We start from the raw sequence: 20,718 nt of genomic DNA, 5'->3' as shown, positions 1-20,718 counted from the left end.
TGAAATAGGTATAGCAAGACATACTCTAATTTAAAACATACAGCAGATATTTGATATGAAAGCTATACTTTCAGCAATTACAAGTCAAACTCATCTAATTTAACAACATTGTTATACATTTTAGCAAGTGTGGTGATAAAATTCAGTATTGCTACTGTACATTAGGTGGATAGGGCAATTGGATCCTGTCAGATGTACGCTCCAGACAGACAAGGAGGTGGAGGACGAACTGATCACACATTAATATACATCATTAAACTTATAAATTTAGCATGTGTCTTTTAATTGGATGTGCGTTTGAAATTGACTCTCGCGGCCATCTTTGGCGGTTTCCCGCGTTAGCGGCCATATTTAACCATTGTTTGAAATCCAAGACAAAGGGTCATTGTTTAACTGGGTCTCCATTGATTAACAGTATTGATTTCAATAGAAGGGATATAAACAATAGCATTGTCACACTAACCACATCAGTGTATTGTATGTCAAAGGACAACTCATCCAACGTTTCTAACATAGGGTCATCGACCTAGGATCTATTTAATGGTATTGTTTTCCCTCATCAGACGATGGACTTATCATAACCTCCACCATCTTTATATGTGATCAAACGGATTCTTTTATATGTAAGATCACAGGTCATTGACAAACAAAAGTTCATCAGAACCCAGCCATCGCGTGATCGAAAGTGATTTCAAGAAATTGAATGACTAAAACCTGACCGTTTAGTGTCAATTCGTACAACAGCACCATATCTAATAGCCACCCAATTACTCTCCGACGTACCCATTGTAATAACTTAAAAGTGAAGACAGTTAAATGAGCTGCTGATGGCTCAAAAGACGGGATTGTCGTTATCATATATCTAGTTTATCATTCAGGGTGACTAAAGCTCTTCCACTGTGGTGAGCTATCACAATAAATCACTTATTAAACCATTGTCAAATGCCAGCGCTCGATTCACTGGACTCTGTTTATCATTATGGACACCTCCGTTGAACCTTACAAAGACATGAAAGTTTTTCAAACAACTTACTAAATAATCTTTTATTTTGACCACCAAAAGTAGGTTTTGAAGATATAACAGTTTTGTCCTCTCTTAGCTTCTTTTGAGTTTCACTATTTTTATTAAATCGGTAAAGGATTCACACAATTTCTTTATCAAATAACCTCATACCTTAAAGGTATGATGCATCGTTTACATTTCATTAAATCAACCCTACAGAAATGTTAAGATGTGTTCGATCTTATTGTAATGAAAACGTGAATGTTTTTTATTATTTATTTTTGTGTATAACTATTTCATTCCATTAATACAATATTTTAAAATTTAACAAGACCAAATTTAGATTTATAAGTTGAGGACATGTCTGACGAGCTATTTTATACCATTCCGGTATGTTGTATCAATAAATAAAATATCAGACAAGATTTTAATATTTATTTTCTTATAAATACAATACAATGCAAATACAAATAAAGTTGATTATAATTGAATTCAAACAATTTGTTTAACAAAGATCATACATTTTTATTTATTTTTTTTTTATTTATTTTAGGTTACATTTTAACAGTAGAGCAGTAGATAACATCACATGAAATTAGATGTAATTTGGTATAAAACATAGAAATTATATCTCTTGTATCTTATAATGTCCATAAGCATATGATTTAATTCCATCTTCTAATAAAAATCTTTTGTCATCAAAACTAGATAATCCTACTTTGCTGATTGTTTCCAGATATATTTTATGGTTATGACTTCTTAATGAATGCATTGTTGAGTGCATTTGAGAATTATTAAATAATACATGTTTATAATCATTAAGAGTCAATGATTTTTTAACAACCGCTTTTGATATCCCTTTTGCTCTTTTCTCGTCTATATCATCACACTTAAATGCATACATTTTCGATCGCAAACCGCAATATTCACTAATACATTTCTCATTTGTTTCACTTTTCATATTTCCCATTACTTTTTTGTTGAAGTCACTATATAAAAAATGATCTTTAGGGAAATCTGAAGTGTCAAACAAATGTGAATAGGCCAACATATCTTGGAAAATGTCCGGTGTTGTACATGATACTAAAAATGAATCTGTGTCCGTTAATTCTAGCTCAACGTTGCTACCATACACATTTTTCAAATGATTATGATAAAAATCGTACATGGTATATTTTGACAAATCAAGGATACTCATTCCAACAAAAATTGGTTTATTTAATTTAATTTTTTTGCGACTTAATTCAACACCAACAAGGTCTTCAGAAAAAATCCGGTGCATCTTATAAGTGGGTTTGGATGACACCTTCTGTAGTCGTTTTTCTGTATGAACAAGTTCTACGGACCGATGCTTCCGAAGATTTTCCATGGTTTTTCCTGAAAGTAAACAAAATTTTTGGTAAGTAACTTTTCATCATGTTAATCTTTACTCTGAACTGCTCAATATATGTTTTTATGATGGTATCCGTCGTTATCTTAGATACCTGTGTTTTGGATGAGGGATATGAAAATGGGACCGAAAAATACACTTTTTACTTGCCGGTAGTTAGTTTTGGTCAGTTTTACTTTAGGTTCCTAATTGTACATGAGCACTTGTAAGCGTCTGATTGAAGATGAATGAAATACCAAAAAGTGAAACTACGCCTGACAATTATTGAACAGTTGTTTTTGTAGATAAGTATTAGTGGTATGGAAGTGACAATAAATTTATTGTATAAATTACATACGGGCAGATCATACAAAAATGATAACAATGTAATAATTAACACGAACCCCAAAAAAACAAACAAAAAAAACCAACAAAAAACAACAACCTTACCGAAGACCGAGTTGTTCATGAGTTTGAAGAAGTTCTTCTCGAAAGCAGTCTTGGCTTGTTATCGCATTTTGGTGTTGAACTCAACGTAGGGTTTCATGAAAGCCTCTTGTTGGAACTCTAATACTTTATGTATTTTTTTCAATTTTAGACCGAGTTGGAGATACAGTTGCAGGTAGTCCAAATAATTGTACGTTGACGGATTTTTTTAGATTTTTGATATGGCAAATCCTTCACGTACAAATTGTTTAGTATCAAAAGTGGGTAGTTGTTCCGATCAGGATTCCGGGTTAAAGCATATAGCGTCTATAAAATATCATAAAAACAAGAAATATTACCAGATAATGTTATTTTACATAATTTCCGTACACAAAAAATAAATATCCAACTTATAATTATGAGTTTGACGGCTTTTCTTCATTTCATTCTGTCAAAACATAACGATATATACATGAAGGGCACCTGCAAGGCTTCAGGGCAGAGTTTTAAATCGCTCGGAACATTTCGGCCATGGCCGAGTTGTTACGATTGTATAACGAGGTCTTTCTCGAAGCTTTGTCGGAGGAGGCCGAGTTCTTACGATTGTAACGAGTTGTCCCCCTTCGCATAATTGTTGTCAGTGTCAGTCAACTTTCGTTTTGTTGGAAAGGTAAACAACTTGTTTTAATGCATGAAATGCTTGTTTAGTGCAAAATAACATTTCACTTACATGGTAAAATATGAAAATAACTCTTTATGATCAATTTCAACCATAAAATACTTCACTTAAGAGAATTTCAATATTTTTAAAACACCCCCGTTTTTTGCACATTCCCGTTTAGACGTTAGGGATTGGAAGAATCCCGTATAACACGTCTATTATTTTAGACTACAGTTGCAGGTTGCGATAGTGAAGTACATAATTATGTTTGTTTTCTAAAGTGGTGAGTAATTTTTCCACCTTTGCTCTGGGTGGAAGTTCCTCACTGTTGTGTAAATGTTTCAACACATGTTGAGCATAAGGAGATAATTTTTCATTGGGTGTGAATTTACGTTCCGGAGCTAATGGGTAGTCGTTATGACTGTCATGTAAATGTTTTGGATATTCTAGATCTACTTCTAGAATATACCCCTTAGATCCATCCTCTGGTTCAAAAGTATCAATTTCTTCCTTCTGTAAAAACTTAAAGAATGTTACTAACTCGGAAACTCAATAGTAAATGAACTAGTTTGTCAAATGTTTTGGTGGGAAAATATTCCACCAAAATGTGAATTTGGCGGGAAAAAAGTTCGCCAAACATTTGAATTTTAAACATTTGAATTTCAAATACTATAGGGAATCCATTTCAATTTGTTAATTATCTTTGTTTTTCCCCTTTTGTTTTGTTTTGACTTTATTTCTTTGAGATTCTCATTTTTTTTCTTATTTTTTTTAGGTTTTTCAAAAAACTTGTTTAAACGTTTCACGACTAGTCTTTTCTGTAAATTTCCGTCATTTTGAATTGATTTTTTCTGTAACTTCCCGCCATTTTGAGTCAACCTTTTCTGTGAGTTCTTACCGTTTTGTTGTAATACCATGTTATTGTTTTTAAAAGGTTGACTGTTTTGTAAACTTCCATCACATTTAGAGAGTAAGTATTCATACTTTGATTTAGGAATTAACACTAATTCTTGAGCCATGATTCACTGGGTTTAATTAACGCTAAAAACTGTTTGAAATATTTTAACAGAATGGCTTTCCTCCTTTTTTAAGAGAGTCTTTTGGATATTACTTTACGTATGACATGTCTATATCGTTTCAAGTTCTTTTTATCCTTTTCTGGAATGACAAGATTTCCCCTGATAGCATTGTAAATCACCTCTATAAGTGCAGCCAATTGAGATTTTGTTAAGTTTTTTATCAACATTGTTTGTTGTTTTTCATTGGTGTTGATCATAAATTTTAAAAAATGTCTCTCCTTCTGTAGTTTATCTTCCATTTTTCTCCTTTTCAGGTAGAAATACAATGGGGGTTTGATATGGAAAGATGTCTGTACGAAGTTTATATAACGGGTTAGAATGTGGACTTACATCCACCAGAAGGTAACTATAATATATTTCTTGTTTGTGGCTTTTCTATAGGCATCCATAAAATAATGCGTTTCACCGGGAAACATTTGTTTGGCTAATGCTTGAATTTGTAATTTATCTCTCTGATTGTTAAACAACACAAAATAATGACTGTTTAGACTAATAGTTCGAAAATATTTTCCTCCTGTAAATAAATTTTGCACTACGAAAAAGACTGAAAAATTATGGTGATGACTATAAATGGTGAATAAGTTGACAATATCTACACTTTGTGAAGCTTTTTGTGCTAAATCATCAATCACTAATATTTTGAAGTCAGTTTCCATAGTCCACATGTCCATATCGTCTTTAGTTGGTAAACCTTCAAAAAATTCAATATTTTCCACATGTTCTTTCATATCATCAAATAAGGATTGATAGGTAGAATAACGATATATAATCTTTTTCGGAATCATGGTAAACATAGAGTTTGCATTTTTAAACAACTCAAATAGAAAGGTTGACTTTCCACTTCCACTTGTTCCTGCCACAATACAAGTGGCAGGGCATTCAAATTTAATTAATGCATCCAACATGATCTACACTTGTTGATAACAGAGAACACAATAAATAGAATACAAACAAAAACCATTTAAATACACTACTTTATTAGTGATCTAGATGTTTGGTTTTTGAAACAACCATTTTGCGAACAATATGGAAACATATTTCTAACGAAGTTATATACAAGTAAATCATTACAGTCATAATCATTGAAAAAACTATGTACAATGTCATAAAAAGATACACCATTTGTTCGTTGTAGTAAGAAAAACAAACAATACATGCCACAAACATCACTGTAATTACTTTGTAGCTGTCTCGAATTTGTGATAACAGTTGAAAAATAAGAAGCATATTTCAGAAAATAAGTGTTAAAATAGTCAATTGGTTTCCCATAACTGTCAAAATAATCGATAGTGGTTGAATTTGGGAAGTAAAATGTACACCAATGTCTTCCTTCCATGAAATGATTGTCTGTATTGGCAATAAAACCACATGGAAATACCAAGTCGTTTGGTAGTTGATCAGCCGCAAACACCCCCAAAATTGTTTTTTGCAACATTGGATCACAGTCTATACAACACTGAAGCTGTGATGTATTCATTCTGTTATTATGTCTCTCTGAGCGTTAATTTTAAAAAATCCAGGAGAACTATTATACACAATACAGCTTGTTGCGGTAGATAAAGCCGTTCCAAATTGAACCTCTAATTGCACATTTCCTGTTTTTATTAGAGATAGAAATGCTTCATCAGAAAACTTTGGCTCTAATTGAAATGTAAAAATACAGGATGTGCGTGCAAAGTCTTCTCTGTTTATATCAAGTCCAGCATCTTTATTCCACATTCCATTTGTTAGAAACATATTTGCGTATACTCTCATAAAACTTTCTCCATTTAAATTATTAAAATTTGTTTTTAGTGGATTACCCCACACTGGAACCCCATCAGCATAAAGGCAAATACTCCTAATGTCACAGTTTAGGAAATCAAAATAGATTTGATTTATAATCTCCCGAAATTGCTGCTGATCTAACAAAGGCTACGACAATTGTATTTGGTTTTTGTCCTTGAAATAAGTTATCCCACGTAAACACCGTACTTCCTGCAGCAATGGTTTATAACCGACATTCAAGTCTATCAAATGGATACTTTGCTGTGTTGATCTTTAACATCTCAGAGTGAGCAACAATGAGAGCTGGATTGACTCTAACTTTTTTTACTAAAAGATAACTATCTGTAATGTTTACTTTATAGCTTGGGGATGTCTCGCCAGAACTTAGACAGAATGCTGGAGAACTACGATACAACTTCACATTAACATCCACTTGGTTTAACAGGTACCGTTTAATAGTAAATAAACTGTGATATATAGGCCCTTGCAACTCTAAAGTTTTTGATTCTGTTATATATTTTGCCCGTAAAAACAATCCATTGTTTGCTCCACTAGGATCACAGTCTTCTAGGTGATCATTGTCATCTTTTATGAATAGTTGAGAAGACAATTGAGAAAATGAAGCATCTTTTCCATTACATAGTAAAGTATTAAACATGGCTATATATGGATTGTAATTAGATGATATAACCGCCTTGTTTTGTAGAGTCACTTCTATAATTGAAAATAATGCCTGCAAGAACAAATTCACAGGTCCCACCTTCTCACCCGATTTTAAGTTAGATCCATCTGGATTAGTTACTTTTAGTTTCACACATAACTGTGTATCTTTCAGATCGAGATAGTCCATCGAATTCTGACCACTGATTTGAAACTCAATGGGAGTATCATCCGACACTTGGGATATTGGACGAATCTCTTGATAATGGACATCATTCACCGCAACTTGTGTAGGAGGTAAGTCAAATAGTAGTAATTCATTCGGAACACCTTCAGACAATCCGTCTTTTGTGAAATAAGACATTTTATGAACCAAATATATCCCACGTTGTTATAGATTTCTTCGAATTATTTCTCGCTTTCTTATCAATTTTCCATTTATTGTCCACTTTTTTGCTTGCTTTTACACCTTTTCTTGATTTTTGATTGTTTTTTACAGGTTTATTTTCATTTTTTTTATTTTTTCTTGTAGACTTCTGTCCTTTTTTCGGTTTAGTTTGTTTACTCCTGTTTCTGAACTGTTTTTTTCTCGCGCTGTTTACACGATGTGTTACTTCTGAAGGTTTGGATAATTTATGAACAAGGGTTGACATTTCTGAAGTATTTAAACCATCTCGTTTCAGCTCACTTTTCGCCTGGTTTACTGTCTGTTCCGATGGGGAAACTGTGCTGATTGTCATACCATTACTTCCCATCTTCGACTTGTGTGGAATGGCAAATCCCCTCCCAACTTGAGGTTTGTTATTTTTGAAATAGTCTATCCACATTTGTGGGTTCGGTACATACAACTTAGATTGATTCATATTTGGGGTAAAATGGATATCGCTTAAAATGAAGTGTGAGATGCACTGGTGAACTTACGAATGAAGCATACTCGTTTTCCACAGTTTTTATACTGAAATCAATCTCTTGGAATTCTGATCGGTTTAAGGGTAAATAAAAAGGAGATTCTAACACATAATTCCAACCATTTTCTTCGTTTTTCTCTGTTCTTCTCAATAAGGGACGTTCACCTCCGTCAACAACGCTTTCTTTGCAAACGTTTGAGTTAATAAATAAGGTATTATCTACAGTTTTTCTTCTTGCTTTAGGATCAGTTTTTATACTTATTTCACACAAAGCAACCTTCCAGTAACCATTAAAAGATAGAGGTAATTTTAACTGCACTTTGAAGTTATAGGGTTTGTTCTCGGTGAAGATGTGATTACTTTCATTGTCTCTCACAAACACATAACGTTCCATTATTATTGTTCTTGAACTTGATCTGCATCAATCCAGCTATCAAATGATTTTGGAAATCCTTCCCATCGAACAAAATACTCTAATTTCCCTTTGACTTTTCTCTTTTTTAAAACTTTATCAACATACCAAAGACTGTCTGCATCTTTATCAACAGGAATTATTTCATTTTGATTCACATAACCTGATATTGGTTCTTTATTCAAGTCTATGATCTTATACAATGGAAAACCTTGTTTGAAAATCTTGCTCTTTATTTTAAAAACTTCTGTAGTATATTGTTGTTGATAAGCTCTTCTAAAGGGATGTTTTGTGTAACTTAATCTAACCAAATCACCAATTTTATAGTTAAAGCGAGGAGGCGTTTTGGGGAATTTTTTAGGTTTTAGATACATTTTACTCCAAAGTTGTGTCTCGTTTTTCTTTGTAACATCACTTGGTGCTAATCCATCCAAACTCCGATGAGGGGAATTATTGTAACTTTTTACAATATCTTGAAGGTGATCTATATATCTATAATTTCGCTGATATCTTAACATTCTAAAGATCATACCACGAAGGGTACGAATGACTCGCTCTGCATAGTTTGCTTTAGCGGTGCTTTGTGTATTAAACAAGTAAACTCTCTTCTTTTGCATAAACGCTTTTAATTCACGATTGATAAATTCAGAACCTCGGTCCGTTCTTAACTTTTTAAACTTATGAACACTAAGAATATCCTTGATTGCTAACAATACCGTGTTAGATTTTTTATTAACTAAGGGTCGAACGGATAGAAAACGTGAAAATATATCTATAACAATGAGTAGGTATTTAACTCCATCATTGTATTTAGCAATGTTATCAACTGCCATTAAATCCATCACCCTGATCGTTCATACCCGCCACTTCAACACGTGGTCTTTTATATGTATGTCTCGCCTGACGTTGAATGGCATACGAATCTTGATTGTTGAGCCATTTCTCTATGAAATAAGTAGTAAATACTCTTGGATAGTTTTGGTTTAATATCCTGTGTAACTTTTTTGCACCCAAAAAGCTGCCTGCGTTTTTAGAATCGAAATAATATTGTGATAGGATATGTTCCTTCTGCGTTTTATCCATGATTAAACATGATCATCCTTGTTAGTAGTTTATATTATGGGACACATGGGTTGTTAATTAAACTAAAGCAAGGAAATGAAAACATGTACAGATATAAATACATTTATTTGAAACTAAACATGTATAAAATAAGTCAGCATATGATCATACAAGCATATACATACAATGACATACATGTACATAAAGTGAATTAAATATTTATTTGAAACATGCAAAAAGGAAATTCGTGAAGTAAAAAATATAACAAATCATTTTACGCCACACAATGCCAGAGTTCTTAATTTCTCATGAATTCTTTTTTTGAAGAAAAATGCAGTAAAACACATACAACATTGCATAATATGTCCATTTTGTTGTGTTGTAAATATTCTTTTGCTCAACGTGGTGGACGAAACAGTCGATCTTCAATGCGATTGATTGTCAACACCATTCTTTTCATTTTTTCACACCACCGCTCGGTTTTTATTATCTGCAGATAGTCATTGCTCTCTAAAAATGTTTGTGTAAATCAATCATTTCAGAGGAAATGTTTGAAATGCGCACAATTTCTTCCCAACTTTGTAGTATATTTTTTTCATTAACTGCGTTTAGCATGTCACTAAAGTAACGTTCTATTTTATACTCATCATCATCAGGGTCTGTATCCATGATACAATCGTGATCTTTTTGAGATGGGAGATCCATCTGGCAACCATAGCAAAGTTGTCTAGTCACCATACCCATAACCTCACACAGTGCCTTCGCATATACAAAGTCAAAGTATGAATTCATTAGCGCGACACTTGTAGAAACTGGAGTATAAATCTCTGTAGTGTCCATAACATTCGTTTTGGAGTCACAATGTTCATTTTCATAAATATTTTGAGATAGTTCACTGCAATCCATGTTAAGTTTTTCTGCTGCGATATGATCACACCAAATGTCGACGAAACACTGAATGTTTGTGCTGTGTTGTATGTCTTTTATAGTTACATATGGTAACGGAAAAATTCAAATTTGAATTTTCAGATCATCCGGGGATATCGCCATATTGAAAACCCGCCAGAGGTTCGGTCCACGTCCATGGTGCTCGGGATGAGTCATTGGAGGACGAAGATCGGGTGTCCTTATGCTGCCATACAATGTCGTTTTTATGATGTCCAATTATGTTCAAAAATAAACAACTTGGAGAATGTGTTTTATGTTCTAACAACGACTCGTCTCCTTTCTGCCACTGATGTAATCGCAAACCGCAAGAAAAACACTCTACTGTGTCATTTCTGCCAGTATAATAAAATCCTGCTGAAGATAATTGGAACTTGTTTGGTTCTATTTGAGGTGGCCACATGTCGAACGTTTTAAGTCTGTCTTGAAAGAATAGCATGCTTGGAGAACTATATTCAAACTCTAATAGTTTTGAAGTTGTCATTTCGACTGTCCGTGTAAGAATGAAGCCAATAACTGAACACTTTCCTTCATATCACAGAGAGTTTCAAAAATATCAAATGGTAATTGAAAACTTTGGTGACCCTTTTTAAATATTATTTTAATGCGTCGCTGTCTCTCTTTCACAACTATGACAAATTTGTTACCAAGTGTGCATGTAATTTCCCTTCTTATTGGTGACCAAGAGACATTTTCAAATGCAAAACCTCTCAAATATGTCTGCAACTCGTTAGAAAAACGTATCTGAGCTTGAGCCATTTTTTGTATTTTTTAAACACTTTAGACAACTGTTAAAGCACAGACTTACAATATCCAATTTGTTCGGTTTGTTATATACCACTATTGACAATCCAAAAAAAAAAAAATGTCTTGGACGTTGATTATTCTCGTACTATGGGCTCGTCTTTAAGTCCTGTATATGCGGTTAAAAAGGGAATGAATTTACATCTATCCGGATATTCTTCAATCTGTTGATGGCTATTGTACTGATCAACTATGGTTTGAAAATTGTTAGTTTGTCTTAAAAGAGTTACCATTTTCTGATGACTCTCCTTAACCCACAAATATATACAACGAGCTTCACTATCGTTCCAGGGTAACATATTACCATTCTCATCCCAAAAGGAATCAAACATTCTCCTGTTTGAGTCATATGGTGTCAAATTATAACTCATATTAGCCGGTAAAACAATGGCTGCCAACTTCAATCGCAAAAAGATTAATACTGATAATCAATGGAGACCCAGTTAAACAATGACCCTTTGTCTTGGATTTTAAACAATGGCTAAACATAACCGCTAAAAGCGGGAAATCGCCAAATATGACCGCTAACGCGCGAAATCGCTAAATATGGCCGCGAAAGTCAATTTCAAACTTGCGCATGCGTAAACAATGGAACCACCGACAGAACCACCGCACCACCAAACAAAATGGCCGCAAAAGTCAATTTCAAACTTGCGCATGCGTAAACAATGGAACCACCGACAGAACCACCGCACCACCAAACAAAATGGCCGCGAAAGTCCAAATTTTATACTACTAGTAACTTGCAATACAATAAATAATTATTTCAGGCAGAACTCAATGTTTAAGTTTTATATATTTGGCGACTGAAATGCACGCTTTGAAATATGATAGGTGAGAAATGAAAATTTTGCATCGTAGCAGCTGACTAAGACGGTGATCGGATAATATTACGACAACCTGTAATCAGATTCATATCAAAATATAATCGCTTAAGATTATGAGCATCATATGAGCATCATATGAGCATCATAAGGGTACGATATTATCAGTGAAATGGGTAGTTAATTTAGAACAACCTACATATGACTCGTTTATCATGAGAAATGCCCTATATATATATAATTTCTTACAATGATATCTTCATAAGCACGACGAAGATTGTTTGTGTCGGATCAGGAACAAGGGGTTTGTGCATTGCAAGGTTCTAGGGTGAGATTCGCTGGCCATATAAGGTATGTTGTTTAGATTGATACAACACATAGACTGTGCTTTGTTTTTAAGAGAATGGTGACCGTAATGCACCAGTCAATTGTAACCACGCCCCCCAGGTCCGGGGGTATACCGGGGATAGCTTGGGAAATGGGCCGTTTTTTTTCCTTTCAGGTGGCCCCGCAGTGCCGGGTGAATGCGATGGCTTTGTCTTCGCTTTAAATATAGCGAGGAATGGGCCTGACCTAGGACCCCTGGGGTGCGGGAGCATTTGGCGGGGATTTAAACATCTGTTCGTCCCCGCAGGGCGGGGATTTTAGCCGGGGTTGGCTGGATCGAAAGTCAAAGTCCCCGCTATTCCCTGGACCTGGGGGCCGTGGTTACAATTGACTGGTGCACATCGACGATTTTCTGATTAGTTAAAAAGGGGTTTAGATTGGTAATTAATTGTACATTAATTCATAAATGAGGTTTTTTTGTGTGTAAATAGGGCCGCTCAGTATAGCCTAGTAACGAAATTTATATAATTGAGATTAATATATTATGGAGATTTCAAATGATCGTACTAGTGATGAAAGCCATTAATTTATTATGAAAAAACATGTGTGTACGCTAAAAACTTACAGCAATCAAATTATCAGCTTTTTAAGACGAAATAAAAAGCATTGCAGCCCTAAACTGTTCTTCTTTAGAGGACATAATGAACGCTTGAACAGGTGAACTAAGACCTTTAACAGAATCAAAAGCGACGAGCAAAAACTACAAATCATTGGCGATTATGTTTGCCAGAAAAATCAGAGAGACATAATTCATTGAATTATCAAAGGACGTTAATAAATGCTGCATAATTTACTTTATTCAGTGGTACTACAAAACACCAAAAAGACATAAGACTGAACTGTTCAACTTACATAATTTTTAAACCCCTCAAAACGAGAAACATTATATTGCCTTGAACAAAACTTAACACATCTAGGTGAATTCATTCATTGTTCTTTTCTGTATAGGTTTTTGGACTGTGTATATTTCTTAACTTCAACTATCTTTCCAATATATTAAGAATGGAATATCCAATATTAAGTCTGTGCAGTCTTTTGTCGAGGCCGTGTGCGGTGAGCGAGATATTATTTTCTTTGTTCAAAAATTATTTGATGAAATCGATCTGTTCGAACTCTTCTCTGTATAGTGGTGGTGCTATTTCTTGTATCTTTCCCATGTTCTTTAATGTAGCATTTCTGTTCTTTTTAATCTTGTTCATACTTGCTTCTTTCTCATTGTCATTCAAATTATGAAGATATCCACAACAATAAAATATATAGCGTTATTCAAAATAGTCTATTCTACTATTACCTCCATATATCTTTAAGCTTATAAACGTAATTTGTTAAACTAAACGCACCACTTATTTTTCTCCATATCTATACATAATTTACTCTTTTTTAAAATTTTCGCTTTATCTGCATCCCGTTGTTTTCTCATCTTTTGTGTGTACGAACGAAGTTTCTATGTTGGACGTTTAGTAATGCCCGCTTCTCTACATTTTTAACAGAATAGTAATACATGCTACAAAAACTGGTAAAGCTGGAACTACCACGTTCTATTTTTAACGCCATTCAAACAACTGTTTGTATTAACAGCAACTTATTTGTTTAGGAGAACTGAGTTTTCCTTTATCTTCTATTCCAATGTCTGTCAAAGCATAGTTTATCATTTTGTAATACATTCGTTAAAGGTTTAATTGGCCAGTAACTAAGCGGGAAGCAGTATGCTTTAGAATAAGGGGCTTTATTCCGAGTAGGCTTTAGCATAAGGGATTTTGTTCCGAGAATGCTTCAGCATAAGTGACTTTGCCCTGAGTATGCTCTAGAATATGTGGCTTTGACCCAATAATGCTTTAGAATTAAGGGAGGTCTTCCGAGTATGCTTTAGCATAATGGGGTTTGTCCCGAGTATGCTAAGCAAACGTGACTTTGCCCTAATAATACTTTAGAATAAGGGACTTGGCCAAAGAATCAATTGGAAGTTTGCTTTAGAATAAGTGGCTTTGCCCCAATAATGCTTAAAAATAAGGGGAGTTATTCCTAGCTTTTAGGATCCGAAAGTCCATTGGTACTCGAATGCAGTACTAGTATCAATTCATTCAAAACTTATGGGAAATAATACGTACCCAAACTATTCCTGATCATTTCATATGGATGTTTCTATCTCTAAATATGCGCACTAATTTTTAATTGTATAATTCCATATCAACTTACGTCTAGTTTTAAAATGTCTGAGCCTTTTATATGACTGAGTCTTTGTTTAGTTAGTTCTCCTTTTACGTCTTTCTTGCCATTATTCAGCTTATTATTTTAGCCATCGTGCATTTGCTTTTCTCTCGATGTGATTTGGGTAGGTTTTGCCTCTCATCTGTATATGTTCCGTTTCCATACAGGCTTTATATATCAATACACGGATAAGATATTGTACATTGCACGAAGTACATTTTGTAGGAATAAACGATATAGGCAGTACAGAGAAAATATAGTAGGAATTTGTATCACGTAAATCACGCACCGACTACGCACTGTAAGGTTCGAGAAAGTGCACGTGCTTGTATCACGGAAATCACGCACCGACTACGCACTGTAAGGTTTGAGAAAGTACACATGCTTGTATGACGTAAATCACGTACCGACTACGAACTGTAAGGTTCGAGAAAGTACACATGCTTATATCACGTAAATCACACACCGACTACGCACTGTAAGGTTCGAGAAAGTGCACATGCTTGTATCACGTAAATCACGCACCGACTACGCACTGTAAGGTTCGAGAAAGTACACATGCTTGTATCACGTAAATCACGCACCGACTACGCACTGTAGGGTTCGAGAAAGTACACATGCTTGTATCACGTAAATCACGCACCGACTACGCACTGTAAGGTTCAAGAAAGTACACATGCTTATATCACGTAAATCACGCACCGACTACGCACTGTAAGGTTCGAGAAAGTACACGTGCTTGTATCACGTAAATCACACACCGACTACGCACTGTAAGGTTCGAGAAAGTACACATGCTTTTATTACATAAATCAAACACCGACGACGCACTGTAATTTTCGAGAGAGTACACGTGCTTGTATCACGTAACTCACGCACCGACTACGCACTGTAAGGTTCGAGAAAGTACTCATGCTTGTATGACGTAAATCACGCACCGACGACGCACTGTAAGGTTCAAGAAAGTACACATGTTTTATTACATAAATCATGCACCGACTACGCACTGTAAGGTTCGATAAAGTACACATGCTTTTATTACATAAATCAAACACCGACGACGCACTGTAATTTTCGAGAAAGTACACATGCTTATATCACGGAAATCACGCACCGACTACGCACTGTAAGGTTCGAGAAAGTACACATGCTTGTATGACGTAAATCACGCACCGACTACGCACTGTAAGGTTCGAGAAAGTACACATACTTGTATCACGTAAATCACGCACCGACTACGCACTGTAAGGTTCTAGAAAGTACACATGCTTTTATTACATAAATCAAACACCGACGACGCACTGTAATTTTCGAGAGAGTACACGTGCTTATATCACGTAATTCGTACACTGACTATGCACTGTAAGATTCTGGAAAGAACACATACATAAATGACGACAACCACTCACTGACTACGCACTGTAAGGTGCGAGAAAATACACATATATGTATCACGTAAATCACACACTGACTACGCACTGTAAGGTTCGAGAAAGTACACATATTTGTATCACGTAAATCTCGCAGCGACTACGCATTGTAAGGTTCGAGAAAGTACACATGTTTGTATCACGTAGATCACGCACTGACTACGCACTGTTAGGTTCTAGAAAGTACACATGTTTGTATCACGTAAATAAAACACCGACTACGCACTGTTAGGTTCTAGAAAGCACACATACTTGTATCACGTAAATAACACACCGACTACGCACTGTTAGGTTCAAAAAAGTACACATGTTTGTATCACGTAAATAACGCACCGACTACGCACTGTTAGGTTCTAGAAAGTACACATACTTGTATCACGTAAATCACGCACCGACTACGCACTGTTAGGTTCTAGAAAGCACACATGTTTGTATCACGTAAATAACACACTGACTACGCACTGTTAGGTTCTAGAAAGTACACATGTTTGTATCACGTAAATAACACACTGACTACGCACTGTTAGGTTCTAGAAAGTACACATGTTTTTATCACGTAAATAACACACTGACTACGCACTGTTAGGTTCTAGAAAGCACACATACTTGTATCACGTAAATAACACATAGACTACGCACTGTTAGGTTCTAGAAAGTACACATGTTTGTATCACGTAAATAACATACCGACTACGCACTGTTAGGTTCTAGAAAGCACACATACTTGTATCACGTAAATCACGCACTGACTACGCCCTGTAAGGTTCTAGAAAGCACACATACGTGTATGACGTAGCATTCGTAGAGGTGATCATGTAATCTTCGTATGTTTTTCAGCACTTATTTAATAGTTTTCAATAAGTCAAAATAACATAGAAGAGGTCCAAGGTTTAATATATTTAATTTATCATTTTACTTAATGCGTTAAGTACAAATGTCCGTTTTGTTATTGTCATATCCATCTGTTCTCAACAAAGAACCTGGCTGAATCAATTTCTATGGAACCGCGTCACTCAATTACCCCACAGATGCAATTCAATTGGTAAGGGTGGTAATGCAATTACGAATACATGTTCAAACAAAATCCAACATCATCAATATACTGACATGACTGAAAAAATCCACCGAAAGCATCCCACTTAGGCCACAGTTACTTGGTATTTGGAGAGCATTTTTGGCCAGTCGAGCTACCTGATTCGAGCGATTGGTCCATAGGGTGGTCTCTTGGACTGAACATCATAAATAATGTGTTCTAGTACACTGTGATACACATAATAAACAAATAATCCACTTTCGGTCGTTTAAGAGATATGTATGGACGGAGTTCAATCTACAAGTTATTTTTTTATAAAACAGCTGTATACGTTGCATGCATGTTTAGAATGAAGTTATCTTCAAGGTGTAATCGCTCAACAGGCACAAACTAGACGCGTGTTCGCAATTTTCTTTAATAACTCTGCCAAGAATACTGTTTATATACCGACTCACAGATCTTCGCCAGTACTTTTGAGTATGCACATGGGCCGAACCCGGCATGCGCGATTTTGCTCTTCGCGCGGACGGGTACCAGTCACGAGGTAAACATATCCCGGTTCCCGTTCGCGCGTTAAGTTGAAAAGCGCATGCCGGGTCCAGCCGGGTGCATGGTAAAAATTACTGGCAAAGATTTGTGCATAACAAATACGCGGTACGGTCTTATTGGGTAACAATTTCCATTTTTATAAATATGAACATGTCTTACAGCTTGTGTCTTAATTACACTTTTACTTACGCACGCTCATACTGATTCTGCATCACACAATAAATGTATAAAAAATCCTTGCCCAATATTAAAGGTGTTTAAACATACAACAATCGACCGTATTGTGCCCATGGAAGTGCACTAGCCGTAAAAAAGCAAATAATCAATGAAAAATAGCTCAAGTAGGTAAATGAATGGTACACTTTGACTAAAACACTTCATGCTTCATTGATTCATAATCAAGGCTCCGTTGGTTGCATTGTTTTGAAATTTGTTAAATAAATCAGGATAGCATAGCCATTTCACCTTTATATATGATAGATTTGGCAATATCGGTACGGAAGGCAGCCTTCCTTCTACTAGCAAGAAACGCAAACCGCTTCCTTTTTGCCGAATGATTACGCGTTATAATTTCAGCATCCTTTGTTATGACATATCGACCCTTTCACTCAGAACTTAATAATTTATAAGAGGACTTCTTTGTCTTTTAAATATGTTAATTATTTGGGGAGTTTTTGCATCATTCACTTTAAAGCTGCACTCTCACAGATAAAACGTTTTTACAACTTTTTTTTGTCTTGGAACGAGCAATTTTTTAAAGTTGTAAAAATGGTTAATCTGTGAGAGTGCAGCTTTAAGTGGTGTTGAAAAGTTAAAACAGTTTGATTTAGTTATTAGTTAGATTTCGCGACATTCAGCCTCTGTGTCCGAATGCATGTATTCTAGGTGCAAAAACGCAGTTTGTTGCTTCACATAAAATGTTACTTCTTTGTTCTAATTATTGCAAAATTGCTCAATTGGATAAATTTCACCAGCCTGTTACAAATCAATACCCTCCGTTTGGGGGATTTCACAGTATAACATATAAATGTAATGATTAAGGTCATATATGTTCGAGGGATTCTTTTGAGAATGTGATGATTTATATGATAAATGTTCATGTAACATGACCTTTTTATCCTTATACGTTTTTAAACATTAGCAAAATGGGTGTTGGTGGGGGAGGGGGGGCAAAGGCAGGGTCCTGTCAACGTAACTGCTGCCTTTGGGCCCGGGTCAGTAGAAATCTAAATCCTGCCTCTAGACCAAAATCACTCTAACAAGCCTTTTGTTTTATATTGATATTCATTGACAAAGGCAGTATCGACTTGTGCAATTTGAACGTATTTGTTGATCAATGTGTTCGTTCTTCGGCACAGATCAGTCAGTTTTACCTTTTGAGTGAATTTTGAAAAACAGCTTTGTGCTACTGTTTGTTAACTAAAATTAGTTATTTAATCTTTATCGATCTTACTGGTCTGTTCCTGTTCTTCTTTCTTTTTTTAATTTAACAATTAAAGAAAAAATACTTGTACTGCGCATAAATTTACAATAAATAGCTTTAAATAGCTTGTCAATAATATTGTTTTCTGTTGTGTTTAAAGGTTCCTTTTTGTCATTTGTATACATGTACATTGTAACAACTATACCTATACGATATTGCATGACAGACATGAACAGTTAGTCTGAATTATATGGGTTCCAAAAATAAAACATGCACTATTAAACGATAAAGATACTTTAAAAAAATAATAATAATATAAAACAATGTATAGAGGGAAAAGGGTAGACATTCATTCATTTTACAAAGTATTCATCAATAAAAACAGGCTTTACAAATTACATTCGATTACATTTCAGTATTATTCAACTTCATTAAAATCTCTTTGAACGAAATGTAATAGTTTCGTGTATTCAATTTTGATTGCTCAATAACAGATAATCGAAATTTAAAACTCGTTTCAAACATTTCATGTGCGAACAATATATAGGTTCATTTTTATTCCAATAGAGCAACTCACATTCTATTCATTGGAGTTGCCTGGCTGCACTTTTTACAATTAAATAAAGATCAGTGTAATTTCTTACTGTGATATCGTCATAAGAAGGACGAAGATTGTTTGTGTCGGATCAGGAACAATGGGTTTGTGCATTGCAAGATTCTAGTGTGATATTCACTTGCCATATAAGGTATGGTATTTCGACTGAACAACACATATAATGTGCTTTGTTTTAAGAGAATGGTGACCGTGACGATGATTGTCTGATTGGTAAAAAGGGGTTTGGATTCGTTATTTACTGTATATTAATTCATAAATGATTTTTTTTTGTGCAAAATGGGTCGTTCAGTATAGTCTAATGAAGAAATATATTTAATGGAGATTCCAAATGATCGTACAAGTGATGTTTGCCATTAATTTATTATGAGAAAATATACTTGTACGCTAAGAACTTACAGCAATCAATATATCAGCGCTTAATAGACATAAGGAGAAGCATTGCAACAAAAAAGAACTGTTTCTCTTTACAAAACATATTGAACGCTTCAAATGGTGGAATAACACCTATTACAGAAATGGAAAGCGACAAGCAAAAACTATAAAAAAAAGTTGGCGATTATGTTAGCAAGAAAAATCAGAATGCTATAATAAATTTATTTATCATAGGAGGACTGCATATTGTTCTTGACCTAGTGGTACTACAAAACACCAAAAAGACATAAGACTGAACTGTTCAAATTACATATTTTTGAAAAACCCTCAAAACGATAAACAGAATATTGTCTTGAATTAAACTTAACACATCTAGGTGAATTCATTCATTGTTCTTTTCTATATAGGTTTTTGGACTGTGTATAATATTTAACTTCAACTTTCCAATATTTTAATTGTGGACAATCTTTTCTGTCGAGCCCGTGTGCTTTGAGCGATAGATATAGTTTTCTTTGTTCAAAAATGATTTGATGAAATCGATCTGTTCGAACTCTTCTCTGTATAGTGGTGGTGCTATTTCTTGTATCTTTCTCATGTTCGTTAATATAGCTTTTCTGTTCTTTTTAAACGTGTTCATACTTGCTTATTTCTCGTTGTCATTCAAATTACGAAGATAGTTAATATTCTCAACAGTATAGCGTTATTCAAAATAATAAGATCTACCATTGCCTCCATATATCTTTAAGCTTATAAAATATATTTTGTTAAACTAAAGAGTGT

The 20,718-nt window shown here is 34.7% G+C and overlaps 1 long non-coding RNA gene across 6 annotated transcripts; it reads left to right on the top strand.

Annotated features, from left to right (window-relative positions):
- Nucleotides 1-2,578: 2,578 nt before the first annotated feature.
- Nucleotides 2,579-10,542, top strand: LOC128242776 (uncharacterized). 6 transcript variants are annotated; one of them, XR_008262711.1, is made up of 7 exons: nt 2,676-2,690; nt 2,971-2,994; nt 4,793-4,880; nt 6,668-6,750; nt 7,141-7,262; nt 7,649-7,761; nt 10,377-10,542. It is a non-coding gene; the product is annotated as an uncharacterized LOC128242776 (long non-coding RNA). The 6 variants fall into 6 exon arrangements; XR_008262709.1 differs by having other exon boundaries at nt 2,971-3,009; XR_008262707.1 differs by having other exon boundaries at nt 2,579-2,994; nt 3,700-4,880.
- The last annotated feature ends 10,176 nt before the right edge of the window (nt 10,543-20,718 follow it).

This window comes from Mya arenaria, chromosome 8 (genome assembly GCF_026914265.1).
Source record: "Mya arenaria isolate MELC-2E11 chromosome 8, ASM2691426v1".
Classification (NCBI taxonomy): domain Eukaryota; kingdom Metazoa; phylum Mollusca; class Bivalvia; order Myida; family Myidae; genus Mya; species Mya arenaria.
Note: the sequence above shows the minus strand (reverse complement) of the source record. Positions and strands in the feature narration are given on the sequence as shown.